At 41.8% G+C, this 15879-nt stretch overlaps 1 protein-coding gene across 1 annotated transcript in view; it reads left to right on the forward strand.

Annotated features, from left to right (window-relative positions):
• Window positions 1-844: 844 nt before the first annotated feature.
• Window positions 845-15879, forward strand: part of zfhx3b (zinc finger homeobox 3b) — a 159170-nt gene continuing 144135 nt past the window's right edge. The window contains exon 1 of the mRNA XM_060872105.1: window positions 845-1287. The gene's annotated coding sequence lies outside the window, so the exon portion shown is untranslated. The remainder of the gene's footprint in view (window positions 1288-15879) is intronic.

The following is a 15879-nucleotide window of genomic DNA, read 5'->3' on the forward strand; positions in this document are numbered from 1 at the left end:
TTTAAGCTGCGTGCAATCTAGTTATGCTCTTTATATCTATATCTATATATCTATAAAACATGAGTTTAGTATTTCTGCATTTTGCAGTCCGAAGCATTGCTCATAATTCATAACATAAATATAATAAAGCTTCAGTGGAGTCACTTTGAAAAAGCATATTACAGCTCATAACCACTAATTACATATAGTTCTGTAGGTGTTGTGTTGTTTGTCCACTGAAAGAGAGACGGTTGTAAAAATGAAGAAGGTAAAGACGGATGAATAAAAATACTGTTCTATTTAAGTGCTGTTTTAAAAACATGGATCATATCAGAAGTGTGTGAAAGTATGGCGAAGTTGTGTAGTAACCCAAACAGCGAGCTCTCTCTTTCTTGCTCGCTTGCTCTCGACTTCTCCGAAAAAGAAAGGAAAAAAAGGTGAAGAGAATAAAATAAGCGATTATTAAATATAAAATGTAAAAATAAAGGATCAAATATGCGGTAAAAGTTGGCTTTGTTCACCAAACTACATGCATCCGCACGCGCGGAAAAATAGGATAAAAGGAAATGCTTTAAAAAAAAAAAAAGACAATATTATTTTCAAATATGTATTTTAGAAGAGAGCGATATAAAGGCGTCGCACTGCCTTCTTCTTCTTGTTGTTTTTTTGTGCTCTCTCTCTCTCTCTCTCTCTCTCTCTCTCTCTCTCTCTCTTCTGCCTCTAATCAAACTCTTACTTTTTTTCCTTTCCGGCGCGCTTAATTCCATATTTTCAATTCCTGATCATTACTTTCCTCTTTTTCTCTTTTCTATCCATCCCTCCCTCCCTCTTCCTCCATCTCCCTCCCTCCCTCCCTCTCTCTCTCCCTCGCGCTCTCCTTTGCTGAATCTTATTGATCCAGAAGGTGGCTAATTAGCCCTTCCCGTCGTGCCTGTGTAATGAAGCACATGCGCACTGAATTAATCACAGCCATTTTTTTTGCAGGAAACTAATTAGCAGGAATAAAGATCCAAAGAGTTTTTTTTTTCCTTTTCAATCATCAGATCTCACTTTCACCTCTTCCTCTCTCCCTCTAACACGAGACTCATCGCCCGCTTTGCATCCAAATTATTTTTATATTGCCTTTACAACTAATACTTCGGCTTTTTCTCTCCTTCTCCACTCGCCGCAACAACAATGATCTTTCTTTTAGCATCCTAAACGCAAACTGACCAAAAGGGACTTGCCTTGATGGGATCTTTAGCCAAAACGTCTCAATACTGGATTAAAAAGCAAAGCGAAGGATCTCAAAGCGGCAGCAAAAACATTGTAAGTTCCAACTTTGCTTTCTCTCTCTCCGCGTTTCTCTTTCTATCTTTCCGATTTCGCGACGTTTCTTTTTCTCACTTCCAACACCAGCTCCTAGCAGCCAGGCTTTTCTGGCTTTTCCTCAAGCCTGCCAGGGTTCACTATGACAAAGGGCAGGCGATTAGGACTTATTTTTCCATGCAAGTGCTTTTATTTCGCTTGGTTTTGTTTGCTTTTCTTGCGCGTTTGGTTACCTGTGTTTACACCTCGGGCTTCGTCCTCGATCTTCTCGCGAATGGAAGGAAGGAAAGAAAAAAAGGGGGCAAAACACAGCGGTTCCTTTTCTTCCAGTTGACCACAAACCGCGGATTTAAAACGTATTTCTGCGTTTCGACGACTCCCAAAACGACTGAATGGTGTCGAATGGTGTGTTTTGTGCGCCGAGTCGAAGGCGAAGCGCGTCCGTAGAGTAGCCGGAAGGCCAGCGGGAGCTGAGACTGCTGGCAACCCGGGAAACAAGCGCTTTAGTCCGGCCCGTCGCTCCGTCCGCGTCCGGTGATCGGGAAGCGCAGAGAACTACGCGAACATTTCCCCCTTTATCCTTTCATACTGCCGTGTTTTCACACATCCACATCCAAAATGTCTCCAATATCCTTTTTTTTTCTCTTAATTTCTGCACATCTTTACTTTTCCCCCCACACACAGCGGTTTTAGTGGCGTTTTCTCTCCGCCCTGCTTTGCATTTCAGTTCCTTTCTGTACTTTTTTCTCCCGCGTCACTTTGTTTCTTTTATGATTATCATCATCATCATCATCATCATTATTATTATTATTATTATTATTATTATTTCTTTGCTTTTTTTTCTGAGACGATTCCTTTGCTCGCTTGCTTGTAGATCGATTATGTGTGTGTGTGTGTGTGCGTGTGTGTGAGAATGTTTAGTGTAAAGAGAGAGAGTGTGTGTGAGTGTGTGTCAGGGAGAAAGACGGAAGGGAGCCCCGGGTCTCCGTCATGACACAGGCGGCTCAGAGAGAGCTCGAATGCGGGGAGAGCGCGGAGCTGAAGCGCGGCGGCTGGAGCACAAGCACAAGCAGCACATGCACAGGGTTTTAGACCAAGGACTTCGAGACGACATAAAAACACAGATTACAGTCTGTTTAAGGCTAAAAAAAAAGGAGTATTAACGCAATTTAAATCATTTCGATTTAGTCAAACGTTAACACGGTCATCTGTGATATCTCACATGCACATGGTCGGGTGGAGAAACTTTGCGACGCAGAACCTAGTCTTAGGTCTTAGGTCTTAAGTCTACATGATAAAGTTGTCAAAAGGTGTGATTTAAAAAAAAAAGTGAAAAGTGCACGTGCGGCGTTAATGGAGAACAAGAAATTTATGATGTAAAGGAGAAGCCAGGATAAGACAGGGAGGGGGAAATAATCGGAAACACTACGACGACACCGACGCCGACACCCATACCGACCCCACGACGAGATTCCGGAAAACAAGACTGTAAAACAGAACTATAAGCGTCGCATAGAGATAGAGAGAAAAGCAAAAACAAGAAAAGGAAGAAAGGAAGATAGCAGAGGCATGAGTTTTGGAGACTGAGAGTCGGAGAGAGATGTGTGGGGTTTTTTTTGCCAGTCGAGTCTGAGGTTGGGGAGGCTGGAGAGAGGGGGAGGCTCAGGGACTAGGGGTCACACGGCAAGAAAAGGAAAGGAGCAAAGGGGTCATTGAGTCATGGTAAGATAGAGGAAGGAGAAAAAGATGAAGGTAAAAGCCGTAGCATGTGGGGGGAAAGGAAGAAGAACCAGGTTTTTGGTTTGGGGGTCAGAAACAGAGAGATCAAGATGGAGATTAGAAGGCATCTGATGTTTGGTCAACGTTTAATCCAACGATGCGGGGGGAAAAACGACAAGAAAAACAACAGACAACCAAAATTCATTGTGTTTTGAAGTTAGAAAGGCATGCGTTGGTGAGTGGGGGAGAGAAAAATGCTGGAGCGAGAAAGAGAGAGGATAGAGAAGGTCAAATAGCCACGGGGTATATATCGGAGGAATCAGGGAAGGGGTCAGGAAAACACGGATCCCGAGACCTTTCGTCCCGAATAGTGGAACTATAGAAGCTCGTCTCATGAGAAGAGGCTATTCCTCCCATCTGGGCTAGTATCATAGTTAAGTCTGTTGTTTTTTTTTTCTTTTGTGTTACAGTTTATGATACCGATTTTAAAGATAAACACGGTGTCACACATCCCCAACCAAACACGGAAGAATGTCCAGGTTTGATTTATTTGTTGTTGGTTTTTTTCATAGTGGGTCATCTTTTGACATTACCCCCCTCCGTTCGTGTAGAGATGAGAATGAGAATGAGAGAGGGAGCGAAGGAGGGAGGGAGGGAGGGAGGGAGTGAAGAGAAGGATAGGTAAGTCAGGATTTTTGTGGCTCCCAGCTCCACAGTGGAGGGGTGGCAATAATTACACGCGTCACACCGAAAAGGATCTATAGCATATTACAGGTGCCATGCTCTCTCTCTCTCTCTCTCTCTCTCTCTCTCTCTCTCTCTCTCTCTCTCTCGCTCTCATTCTTTTGGATCTCTCTCCCGATCTCTTTTCCCCCATCTCCTTCTCTTGTTCTCTCTTCATCCTCTTCCTTATACACAAAACGCACCATTCCCACGTTTCTCACTCTTTCGCCGAGAACCCACACGGGCACCGTATCCGTCTCACCGTCACAGACAGAAAGGGTGACGCCGGTAGTAAAAAAAGAAAGAAAAAAAAACCCCATAAGGCCGCAGATCGCATGCGATATTTGCTCGTCGTCATTTCACTTTGACACATCGACTCGTATGATAATAATTTAAAAACGCTGACTTGTGCGAGTGAACAGAATAGCAGTATCACCGATTATTAATTCTCCAGCAGAAGCTTTCAGATCGAGAAGAGAAAAGAAAAAGAAAATGGGTGCCTGAGAAGTGGTGGTTGTCTTCAGTTTATCTCTGTTTGTCTCTTTATTTTGTGAAACCATTAAAAAGCAGAAGATCTCGTTCTCCAGCTCTGTTTTATTATTTTTATTAGAATATTGACCTGATGTGTGACAGGTGAAGGCTGAATACACTCCAGTTTGTATATTTCATAACATAAGGAGGAAAGGAAAGAGTGCAGGACAGTGTTGCTGTGTGTGTGTGTGTGTGTGTGTGTGTTTTATCATCTCGATATTCGAAGGTGTACTTCGATCTCTTTCCGGATTTTTTGAAAAAGGAGATGCGGAGAGACGTTTTTATTTCTTTATTTTTTTATTTTATTTTTTATTTTAAGCACGCATGATATAAGGACGGAAATTTATTATTGTTTCTCGAAATTTCTAAATATTAATTAGGTGTCAATTTTAGAAGTTAATTCTAAATTGAAACAGATTATTATTATTATTATTATTATTATTATATACTAATTCTTCTCCTTATGAATAATAGTTACCATGTAATAACAGCTATAATTATTTTTTTCTCCTGACACACGTTACAGACGTTTCTATCCTGTCAGCACTGAGCGCTGTTTATCTTTGAGCAGCAGTAGACGTGTGTACGCCGTTCCTTTCTCCGTTCCTTTCTTCTCTCCGTCTACCTGAGGCCTTTTCTGCGGCTTCGTATCTCACCTCTTTCCTCTTTATGGAAACACGCAGATTGTATTCGGTGCCAAGAGTTTCTTGTTCTGGTCATGTACAGGGGAAGAATGAAGACGCCGGCATGACGAGGTGATGAGGCGGCGTGCCGAGCCGAGTGCTGTGGATCAGCGCGCGTGTGTGTGATTGGACATTGTCATACGAATATAGCAAAGGGGGAGAGTGTGTGTGTGTCTACCCCCTCCCCATCCATGCTGTGTCTTTCTCTGGAGGCTGGCACCCTCAGGGGAAAGAAAGAAAGCTCCAGTCATGTCTTCAGTGGTAGAGAGCCCTCTTTGGGCCGAGACCAGCGCTTGCCTACACACGTATTTTCTCACACGCGTGTGTGTGTGTGTGTGTGTGTTTAAAGAATTTTATGAGAATAAATCATTTGATATTTCAGAGGATGTTTCTGTTATTTTCTTTGAATGAATAATTTAAAAACAGTAATTGTTTTTTTTATGGTTAATAATTAATTTTGTAATTTTTTAATAGTTAAAGAATATACAGATAATAATAATAATAATAATAATAATAATAATAATAATAATAATTATTATTATTATTATAAATATGAGGTGTGTGACACCCTCAGGTATTTTATTGTTAGAATTTTTTTTCTGCACTGTGAATCTCTGAGGTGTGTGTGTGTGTGTGTGTGTGTGTGTGTGTGTGTGTCGATTCTTGTCATGAGTTTCCCATTAATCTGGGTGTGCTGAGGGGGCTGGCGAAAGAAAATGCAGTACCACCTCCATTTGTCGAAGGCCGCTGCATGTAAGTGTGTGTGTGTGTGTGTGTGTGTGTGTGTGTGTGTGTGTGTGTAAATTAGATTAGCAGAAGCAGTGGGTCCGATTACACATGATGGTTTTGAATATGCAAGCCTGTGCAGTCAGGACCAGTTCTTCCAGTCTCTCACTGCGTCGAGGCCGAGCACAATGCTGTTTGTCAGTGGCATTGTTAAAATAGGAGGATCTGGAGTGGGGGGGCTGGTGGTGTGTGTGTGTGTGTGTGTGTGTGTGTGTGTGTGTGTGTAAAGGATGGATACACTGATACTCAGGTGTGCACTTACCTGGTCTAAGCACAACCCAGGCCACACAGTACAGCCAGCTACACTTCTACTCCTGATTGTTTTCTTCCTTTCCTTCTTCCTCTTCTCTTATTTTACTGTCTTGCTCTCGCAACGTCTTCTTTTTTTTTATTATTTATTTATGATCCCGAAGTTGGCAGAAGGACCGTGTTGTGGTTTAATGTTCTACAAGCTTGTAATCATTGTGCCATGCGGGTTGGATTTATGATTAGGTGTGTTGGGGGATTTTCATCATGTGCTGTATTTATATATGTAGGATTTCAGTCCAACAAAAATCTGTTATTTATTTATTTTTTATTATTATTTTTTAATAACACAATGAATCCTTTTTTCCCCAGAAAAAACATACAGGCAGGCTGCAAGCTGAGCGAGTCGCGCGTCGCGTCCGTGTCGTGCCGAATAACAGGATAACGTCATGATAGGAAATCGACGTTCTGTTAAATTCCGACACGATTCACGACGATCCTGATTTCTTGTTTCTGATATAAAATTTTAGAATATTTTTTCACAACCTTGGAGCAATGAGTCAGACTGGAAGCAAGTGATTTGATAGTAAAATTTCGTCTTGAATCTTTAATTTTCTCTCTTTTTCACTGCTAATTTCTCTCCCAGGTCTGCGTCTGTATTATATCAGCCATGAGAAGGAAAGGAAGAGTGTGTGTGTGTGTGTGTGTGTGTGTGTGTGTATAAATATATAAATATGTATGTACATATACTTACAGTTTATTATTATAAAAATATGCATGTACATATACTTACAGTTTATTATTATAAAAATATGCATGTACATATACTTACAGTTTAGAAAAAATGTAACAGAGATGGTTTAAGAGGTGTGTGTGTGTGTGTGTGTGTGTGTGTGGCTATAGAGTGGGGATGAAGGTTGACACTGAGAGTGTCTGTATTTCTGCAGGGCGGGTTATGTGTGTGCAGGTGAATCACTCACACACACACACAAACACACACACACAGGTTTGAAGCAAACACAAAGGTGTGTGTGAGTCTAAATTACAGATGCAGAAGTATGTCAGAAGTATTTTTATTCAACATTTACAGGAAAAGATTGTTTAAAGATTTGAACTAGCAAAACCCCGAGAACGAATCCCTTCGAGTTGGAATGTTACTCACAGGCGCTTGTGTGGTTTAGGATATAAATAAATAAATAAATAAATAAATTGGGACGGAGTGATGCAAGGAGGAAATATGACAAAATGATTTCATTGTTTAAAGCTTTAATGATTATCTGAATGAAATTTGTGTAAATGTGTAACAGAAGAATAACAGCTGCTATATTAGACTTGTAGTTAGAGTTGGTGACATGATTAGTAAAATTAATAATAATAATAATAATAATAATAATAATAATAATAAAGTTTGAGTGGTGTGTGTCGCCTTGATGGTAGTTCAGTTGTATGTCAGCCGTACTTGATCAGACATGGACGCAGACGGCTCGGCTGTGACGTCTGCAAAGGATCTCCGGCTGTCTTAGTGAGGTCGCGCTCTCGCGGGCCCCGTGTCCGGCCCCGGGTGCCTCTTATCATCACAAAAGCAGAGAATGAATAAAAAGGGAGGACACACTGCAGACGCTGTATGGGGCCCTGTGGCCTGTGACTTTGACCTGAGCGTTGTCTGCTCCCCTCTCTCTGTCTGTCTCTCTGTCTGTCTCTCTCTCTCTCTCTGTCTCTCTCTCTCTCTCTCTCTCGAAGCCGTAGTCGCCATTTTCGGCACGTCTTTTGAATTCAGCACGCTGCTGTTCGACCCTAAAGCTGATACAGACGTAGGCATTATGTAACGCACCGGTGGTGTTCTGCATGTAGTGTGTGTATGTGGGTGTGTGAGTATCTATGTGTGTGTGAGTATCTGTTTGTGTGTGTGTGTGTGTGTCTGTGTGTGTGCGCTTGGGAAAGCTTTCTATGCAAATCAACAAACCCTCCAAGACATGCTGAATAGACTTTGTCATAGGCTTGACAAACATTCTTGTACCCACTGTACACACACACACACACACACACACACACACACACACACACACACACACACACACACACACACATTTCTACATGCACCATTCTGTTATATAAAGGCCACGTGAGCATTTTATATATTATTGTTGATATATTTCCCTATTTTTGTTTCTCCAGCATCAGATCATTTCTTCATTACGTTCAGATACTGAATGATTTGTTCAGCTGCTATTTGTCTTGTGTAAGAGGAGACATTATTCACTAAGCAAATAGATTTGATTTGTTAAAATGATTCGCGTTTGTCACGGAGAATTGTGCAAATACGCGAAGGTTGTTTTACCTTTTTAATCACAAAGATGACATTATTTACTGTTTTATTCTATTTTATTCTGCTGTTTGATTTATTACACAGAGTATTTTAAAATATTTACACACCTCTTCCTTTTATTGGGGTGGAGTGATAGAGATAGAGGGATAGAGTGGTAGAGTGATAGTGATAGAGTGAGAATGATAGAGTGATAGTGACAGAGTGATAGTTATGGAATGATATAGTGATAGTGATAGAGTGATAGTGATCGAGTGATAGTGATAGAGTGATAGTGATAGAGTGATAGTGATAGGGATAGAGTGATACTGATAGTGATAGACTGATAGTGATATAGTGATATAGTGATAGGGATAGAGTGATAGTTATAGAGTGATAGTGATAGGGATAGAGTGATAGTGATAGTTATAGAGTGATAGTGATAGGGATAGAGTGATAGTGATAGAGTGATACTGATAGAGTGATAGGGATAGAGTGATAGTGATAGTTATAGAGTGATAGTGATAGGGATAGAGTGATAGTGATAGTGATAGACTGATAGTGATATAGTGATATAGTGATAGGGATAGAGTGATAGTTATAGAGTGATAGTGATAGGGATAGAGTGATACTGATAGTGATAGAGTGATAGTGATAGAGTGATAGTGATAGTTATAGAGTGATAGTGATAGGGATAGAGTGATAGTGATAGAGTGATACTGATAGAGTGATAGGGATAGAGTGATAGTGATAGTTATAGAGTGATAGTGATAGGGATAGAGTGATAGAGTGATAGTGATAGAGTGATAGTGATAGTGACAGAGATGTATTGCCACTGTGATGAATTTGATAGGATTGAGAGAAGATATTATAATCTGCATTATATTATTTAGTTAGTGTGTATATTTTGAAATGTTTTGTAAGCACTTTTGTGTATCATAAAACGTGTGTGTTTGTGTGTGTGTTGGGGGGGGGCTGCTGAATGCAGAGTTGGGGCAAAAAGTTGGAAGAAAAAAATAAAAATGAAAAACGGACATGGCAGAAACCCTCATTTTCTCATTCCTCTCGTCTCTTCCTCTTCTTCACTCCCTTTTCTCTCTCTCTCTTTCCTCTCTCACTTTCCTCTCTCCCGTTTCTCTCTCAATTTCTCTTTCTCTTTCCTCTCTCCCTTGCTGTCGCTCTTCATCTTCCTCTCCCTCTGTCCTCTCTTCCTTGCTCTTTCACTTCCACTCTCTCTTTCCTCTCCCTCTTTTCTCTCTTCCTTTCCTCTTGCTCATCCTTTTTCCCTTTCCTCTGGCTGTTCCTCTCTTCCTTTTCCCTGTCTTTGCTTTTCTGCATATTTTGAAATGATCGTTCATTTGCATATGTGTGTCAGCTCGACGGGTGTCGCTCGGGTCTCGCAAGGCAGACAGGTATGAGGATGAGGAGGAGGAGGAGGAAGAGGAGGAGGCCCGGGAGCTCACTTGCACCTCTCGTCTCCTGCTTGGGGATCGATTACTCTGGTCTGAAATGTTATAGTGGATTTATGAAGTGCACCGCTCAGCCTGGTGCTGTGTGTAAGGATGAAACAGGGTACCTATTAGTAGCTGTATTGCTGCTGTGTGTGTGTGTGTGTGTGTGTGTGTTATGTAGGTGTGTGTTGGAAGTGAAGGGGTTAAGAGGCAGAGGATAGCCCTCTTTGTCTCTGTGGTCCTCGGTGCCATTGTTTCGCTGGAGGCTCGGCACACCTCACTTGACCACAGCTAAGCATTAAAACTCCCTATTAAGTAGCTTTGACAACACACACACACACACACACACACACACACACGCGTACACACAGACACACACGCACACACAAACACACACACACAGACAAACGCACATACTCACTCACGCACACACACACACACAGACAAACGCACACACTCACTCACGCACACACACACACACAGACACACGCAGACACACACACACACACACACAAACAACACAGCATCACCTTTTATCATTTCAGCTTTATCGCTCACTTAAACAGAACATTATCCTCCGAAACAACACGTTTATTTTATTAACACCACTTTTAATTGTCTTCACACCGGACCGAACTCCTCAGAAACACAGAACACAAAGCAGAGAGGATATTAATATAAACGTCACTTCTATTCATCCACACGCTCATGTATGTATTCAGTATCCCAGGCTTTGTTCCAGACAAATACGACACGTATATAGCGTGTTAATGAACATCCGCCGACACAGCAGCAAAAAAAAGAGCAATTAAATATGGACGGGTGAATTAAAAAAAAAAAAAAAAGATTTTTATTTTCAGTTTGTTAACTCGCTATAATTGAAAATGTAATTGAGATTTTTTTCCCTTCTCCTCGTGCACATTTACATAGATGATTACATTTTCCTTTGTTCCCTCTGACATGTTTGGAATCCAAAGTTATGATTAATGATTAAAGGCAATTCTATAGAGTGTGTGTGTGTGTGTGTATGTGTGTGTTTATGTGTGTGTGTGTTTGTGTGTGTGTTTATGTGTGTGTGTGTGTTTGTGTGTATATGTGTGTATGTGTGTGTACGTGTGTGTGTATGTGAGTGTATGTGTGCGTGTTTATGTGTGTGTATGTGTGTGTGTTTATGTGTGTGTGTTTGTGTGTGTTTATGTGTGTGTGTGTGTGTTTGTGTGTTTATGTGTGTATGTGTGTGTGCATGTGTGTGTGTTTATGTGTGTGTGTTTGTGTGTGAGACTAAATATTCCCTAAAAGAATTCAGAGAGCAAATAGTTTGGGCGACATACCAAAAAAAAAGAGCAAATAAATAAATAAATAAATATGTTTTTTTTTTTAGTTTGTTAATCAATACTGAGAATGTCTGAGGTAATATTTTAAGCCTTGTAGCTAGCCTTTGGTCTGATCAACTGCCTTCAGCTAAATAATGAACATAAACAGATAAAACTCCACAGCTTCTGCTTCAAACCTTAAATTAGTTTACTGAAAGCTGTTGACTCTCGTTGATCTGCTGAGATCCTTTTCCTCGTGCTAGCAAGATAGCTCCTAGCTCCTAGCCCGCTAGGATATTCTTGTTAGCAATGCTAGCATCGGATCCCCGAGCCAGAAGGTTTGCACGCGACTATTAGCCGTCGCTTCCTCGATTTATTACATCATTTAAAATCGCATCCCTCGTCGGTACCCAGAGACAGCTTCGGTTCTGGGGTTGGAGGAACTCACACTTTGAGCGAAGTTGTTAAGTGACACGGCTCAGGCGGCGCGGCGTACACGCGGATGTAAATTTGAATTGCATTTATTAGGTAAATGTAATGAGGATAACAGCAGTGGTGAGAGATTTAATGGCTTCAGGGCTTGTGTCTCTCCTGCCTCGGCGTAGGTGGCATTGTTCTTAATTGTAACGATGATTGTTTACCACACGGTGTTCTCTTCCTCCCAGACATTATAATTAAAAAGGGAGAAAAAATGTTCTCTCTCTCTCTCTCTCTCTCTCTCTCTCTCTCTCTCTCTCTCTCTCTCTCTCTCTCTCTCTCTCTGTGTCTCTCTCTCTGTCTCCTTCCTATCACAGGCAGCACATAATGAGGTGCAGGAGAGACAGAGTCCATTGGTTTGTGGACGCCGCATGTCCTATGAGAGGTCACCTGATTGGTCGAGGTGTTTAATTGGCACTCTTGGACACCCTTCCTACCCCTCCTTTCCCCCCCTCAAGGGTGTAACCTGTTTTTACCAGGTACACTACACTTGGCATTAAGTGTTATATAGGACCACAATTAAATCACTCGTCCCTCCATCTGGTTATTACACTTTCTTAGCGTGTGGTTGTTTTGTCTACAAACACACACGCACACACACACACAAATATCACACATTAGTGTATTCTATTTGAACAAAAGTAATGCCATCCCATAAAAGTTAAGCTTGTCTATCATAGCTGGCGTTTAAAGCTGTCATTATGGCCTACGAATATTTTATAAAGAAGTTCCAATCGAGAATCGATCTCAAAAACAAGATACACTTGACGTAGGCGATCGTCTCGCTAAATTAAACGCGACATGTTAAATATCTGTGTCAAAATTCTTCTTTCTTCTTCAGTTATCATGTGCAAATGTATCACTGAGATTCAGGTATATAAACCTGCAGCTGTGATTGTAAACGTTAGGTTCCGCTCTGGGATCCGGTTACCGATTCCTTCGAACTTTTACGCTTTAGCTCTGAATTACTCTTAAACACCACACACAACTAGAAGGACTTGGACCCGAAGCATTCGAAAACATTGTGCTGCAAAAAACAAACATTTCGGAACACCGAAAAAATGTCACGTGATTCACGTAAAACGTTCAGTCGTCTGCGTCTTTATATCAGAACGGTCACGCGACACGCACTTAAAGTGGAAGCCGTGCGACGCTGATCTGAAAGCAGGAGAAGGGGGCGTCGCCTTGTTGCTTTGACACAGCTCACCTTGATGAATGCTGTTTTTGTTCTATTGTCTACTTTGTTTTTGTGATTTGAAGTAAAAAAAAAACAGTTTGGTGACTAAATATTCAGGTTAGTTTAGAAACAGTGTAGGAAATATGTGATTGTGTGTGTGTGTGTGTGTGTGTGTGTGTGTGTGTGTGTGTGTGTGTGTGTGTGAGGGGGTGAAGGGGTCACAGAGAGGTGAAAGGCTGAACGCTCACATGCAACATTCATGGATTGGTTACTTTGTCAGGTGGCAGTCTTTTGTTTCTCTGCTTTCTTCTCCTTTTTCTTTCTAACCTTTTGTTGCAAGTGTGGAACAAGCAAGATAATATTCTCATTCTCTCTCTCTCTCTCTCTCTCTCTCTCTCTCTCTCTCTCTCTCTCTCTGTCGGCAGTCTAACCTAAGGCCTGTAATGAGCCAGACTTGTCGAACTGTAGCTCTTAACTGCCTGCGGTTGCTGGAAGTCGCCGCGGATCTAAAGCTAATTTGTACAATGCTGCATCTGAGTCATTAAGTTGGCACGGGCATCTGAAGCCTTAAAAGCTTGCATGACAAGGTGTCAGGTTTTTTTTTTTGGTCTGTAAACTTGGAGCAGTTGAAGCACGTCTTGCATTGCGACGTGGAGCGCAGCAGAAAGAAAAAGAAGCTTGGGGTCCATTCAGAGTTTAGTCACTGGCAGGACTGGAACTTGGCCAGATGTTAGCAGGGTAAGCCTGTGTGTGTGTGTGTGTGTGTGTGTGTGTGTGTGTGTGTGTGTGTGTGTATGTGTGTGTGTGTGATATATACTGTTTACAGTGAAGGGGGGAGCACAGACCCTTGGCTTCCTTCCGTTGTTTTTTTTTATATTTTTTTATGAATCAGCTCTGTCATAACAACTGGCAGCGCTGCAGAGGAAACGGACCGCGAGACAGACATGCAAAGGAAAAGCGGCGATACACACTGTACAGGACAAGAACAATAGCCACTATCCCAAGGCTAGATGACTAGATGTGCTCAAGTTGCATGACACGATGAGAGAGGAGTGTTGTGTCGCTCGGATTGGACAGCGTCAGGCGCTGCTTATTATCATTCCTGAGTGAAGGCTTTCTCCCTGCGCTGAGCCCCACTATCAACTCCACACTACAAGCAGCATTTCTCACACCCTGACTTCCTGAGGACATTCTGTGTGTGTGTGTGTGTGTGCGCGCGCTAACATAGGGGAGACATGACTGAAACTCTTCTCTCTCGTGACACAAACTGAGCAACAGGAAGCCTGGCCTGGTGTCTTTCGCAATCTCCCTTGAAACAGGAACTGAAAGCTGGGGCACTGCCTGTGCTAGTGGCTGGATGGCAGCCTGTTGGGCACCCGGAGGGGAGGGGAGCGGAGCTGAGGCGGATGAAGTGCTGGATAAGGGGAGGAGGGTGACTGGGGCATCAGAGTCACAGACGTATGGGGTCCGTGTTAGGATAAGGCCCCCAGGAGATCCCTCTTACCGTCTGTTTCGGGTGTTTAGCAAGTGCATTTATATGCAAATGCTAAACAACCAGCAGCAGCGCTAATTGCTCTTGTGCCCGTGCCAAGCCTGGAGAGAACCCTGCGGATTCCTATACACACACATTTACACACAGAAGGCGGGCTTCCCCTGGCTTGTTTACCCATTGTCTTCCGTTATTACCCCCTCATTGACACTCCCCCTCTGTTTGGAGGTGACAGAAAGGAGGTGTTGTTTGTAGGATGCTCTCCGCCCAGCATCAGCGTCTAATGGGTTTGATTAAGAGAGCGCCAGTCAGTCTCGGGGTCCTCGCTCTTTATAGCTCTCCACTTTTCTTCCAGGATTAAAAAAAAAAGCACAGGGTGCGCCTCTTAGCCGGTTGCCCTCCTCCGAAGAACGAGTCGCTAATTACTCGGTGATCAAAATGCATTTAGGTCAGAATTGTTAATGATATGCAAATGTATGAGGACGAAATAGAGGCAAATATTAATTCATGGAGCTGGGTACACGAGATGATGATGATGAGGAGGAGGAGGAGGAGGAGGAGGAGGAAATCAGCAGAGACCTCATTCCTAATTCAAAAAACTTGCGTCAGGTTTTTAAAGTGCCATTACTTATGAGCAGCATAGCAAGTGTAGATGGTTTACATGTATGTTTAAAAAAAATGTATATAAACATTTTTGAATTGTTGTAGCATTACTTCAGGAAACGGTTGCTAAGCTAGCCTGCTAAATTGTCATTAGCTACTGTAGTTAGATTAGCTGACTGCATTATTACAGCTAAGAAAGGAAAGACTTACAGTACAAGAGAAACTCCTTTTAGCTTCTGCATGAGTCTTGGGTCACTTTGGGAATCTTTAGCTAAGCTAGCCTGGTAGTTTTCTGAGAAAATACGAGCTAAGTAGATTAGCTTGCTAGTTTGGTACTTAATCGAGTGAGGAAGGTGAAATTTTCTGCTAAAATGCTGCCTGCTAATTCACCTGACTAGCTAAGATTTTAAAGCATAGTGCTGCTGATTTGTGCAGGAAATGTAATAACATTTTTTTTTTCCAACCCCGTCAGTGACACTGTGGATTGATTGAGAAGTGTCTGTGTCTGAAACGACAGCGGTGCTGGATGTAATTAGCGTTGCTAGAACTGTTACAATGCAGCGTGATAGCACGAGATAAAGCAGCACCTCCATTTTGAGTGGGTCTGGGACGAGATACGGAGGAAACGTCTGGTGACGGTGATGGACACTAACCAGATCCCCGCTCGGTTTTGGAGTCTAGGTTTGACCTCTATTAAGATAAAGCAGCTGGCTGGGCTTGCTAACGTTTACATGTTCTCCAGTTTAGCATTGAGTCTTTAGTTAGCAAGGAGAAGCAACTATTGTGTACAGTATGTGTGTGTCTGTATATATATATATATATATATATATATATATATATATATATATATATATATATATATATGTGTGTGTGTGTGTGTATGTGTGTGTATATGTTTGTGTATGTATGTGTGTGTGTGTGTGCATATGTATATATATATATATATATATATACAATTTGTGTGTATATATTATGTGTGTGTGTATGTGTGTTTGCATATATATATATATATATATATATATATATATATATATATATATATATATATATATATATATACATGTGTGTGTGTGAGTGTGTGTGTGTGTGTGC

The sequence above is a fragment of the Tachysurus vachellii genome, chromosome 1 (genome assembly GCF_030014155.1).
Source record: "Tachysurus vachellii isolate PV-2020 chromosome 1, HZAU_Pvac_v1, whole genome shotgun sequence".
Classification (NCBI taxonomy): domain Eukaryota; kingdom Metazoa; phylum Chordata; class Actinopteri; order Siluriformes; family Bagridae; genus Tachysurus; species Tachysurus vachellii.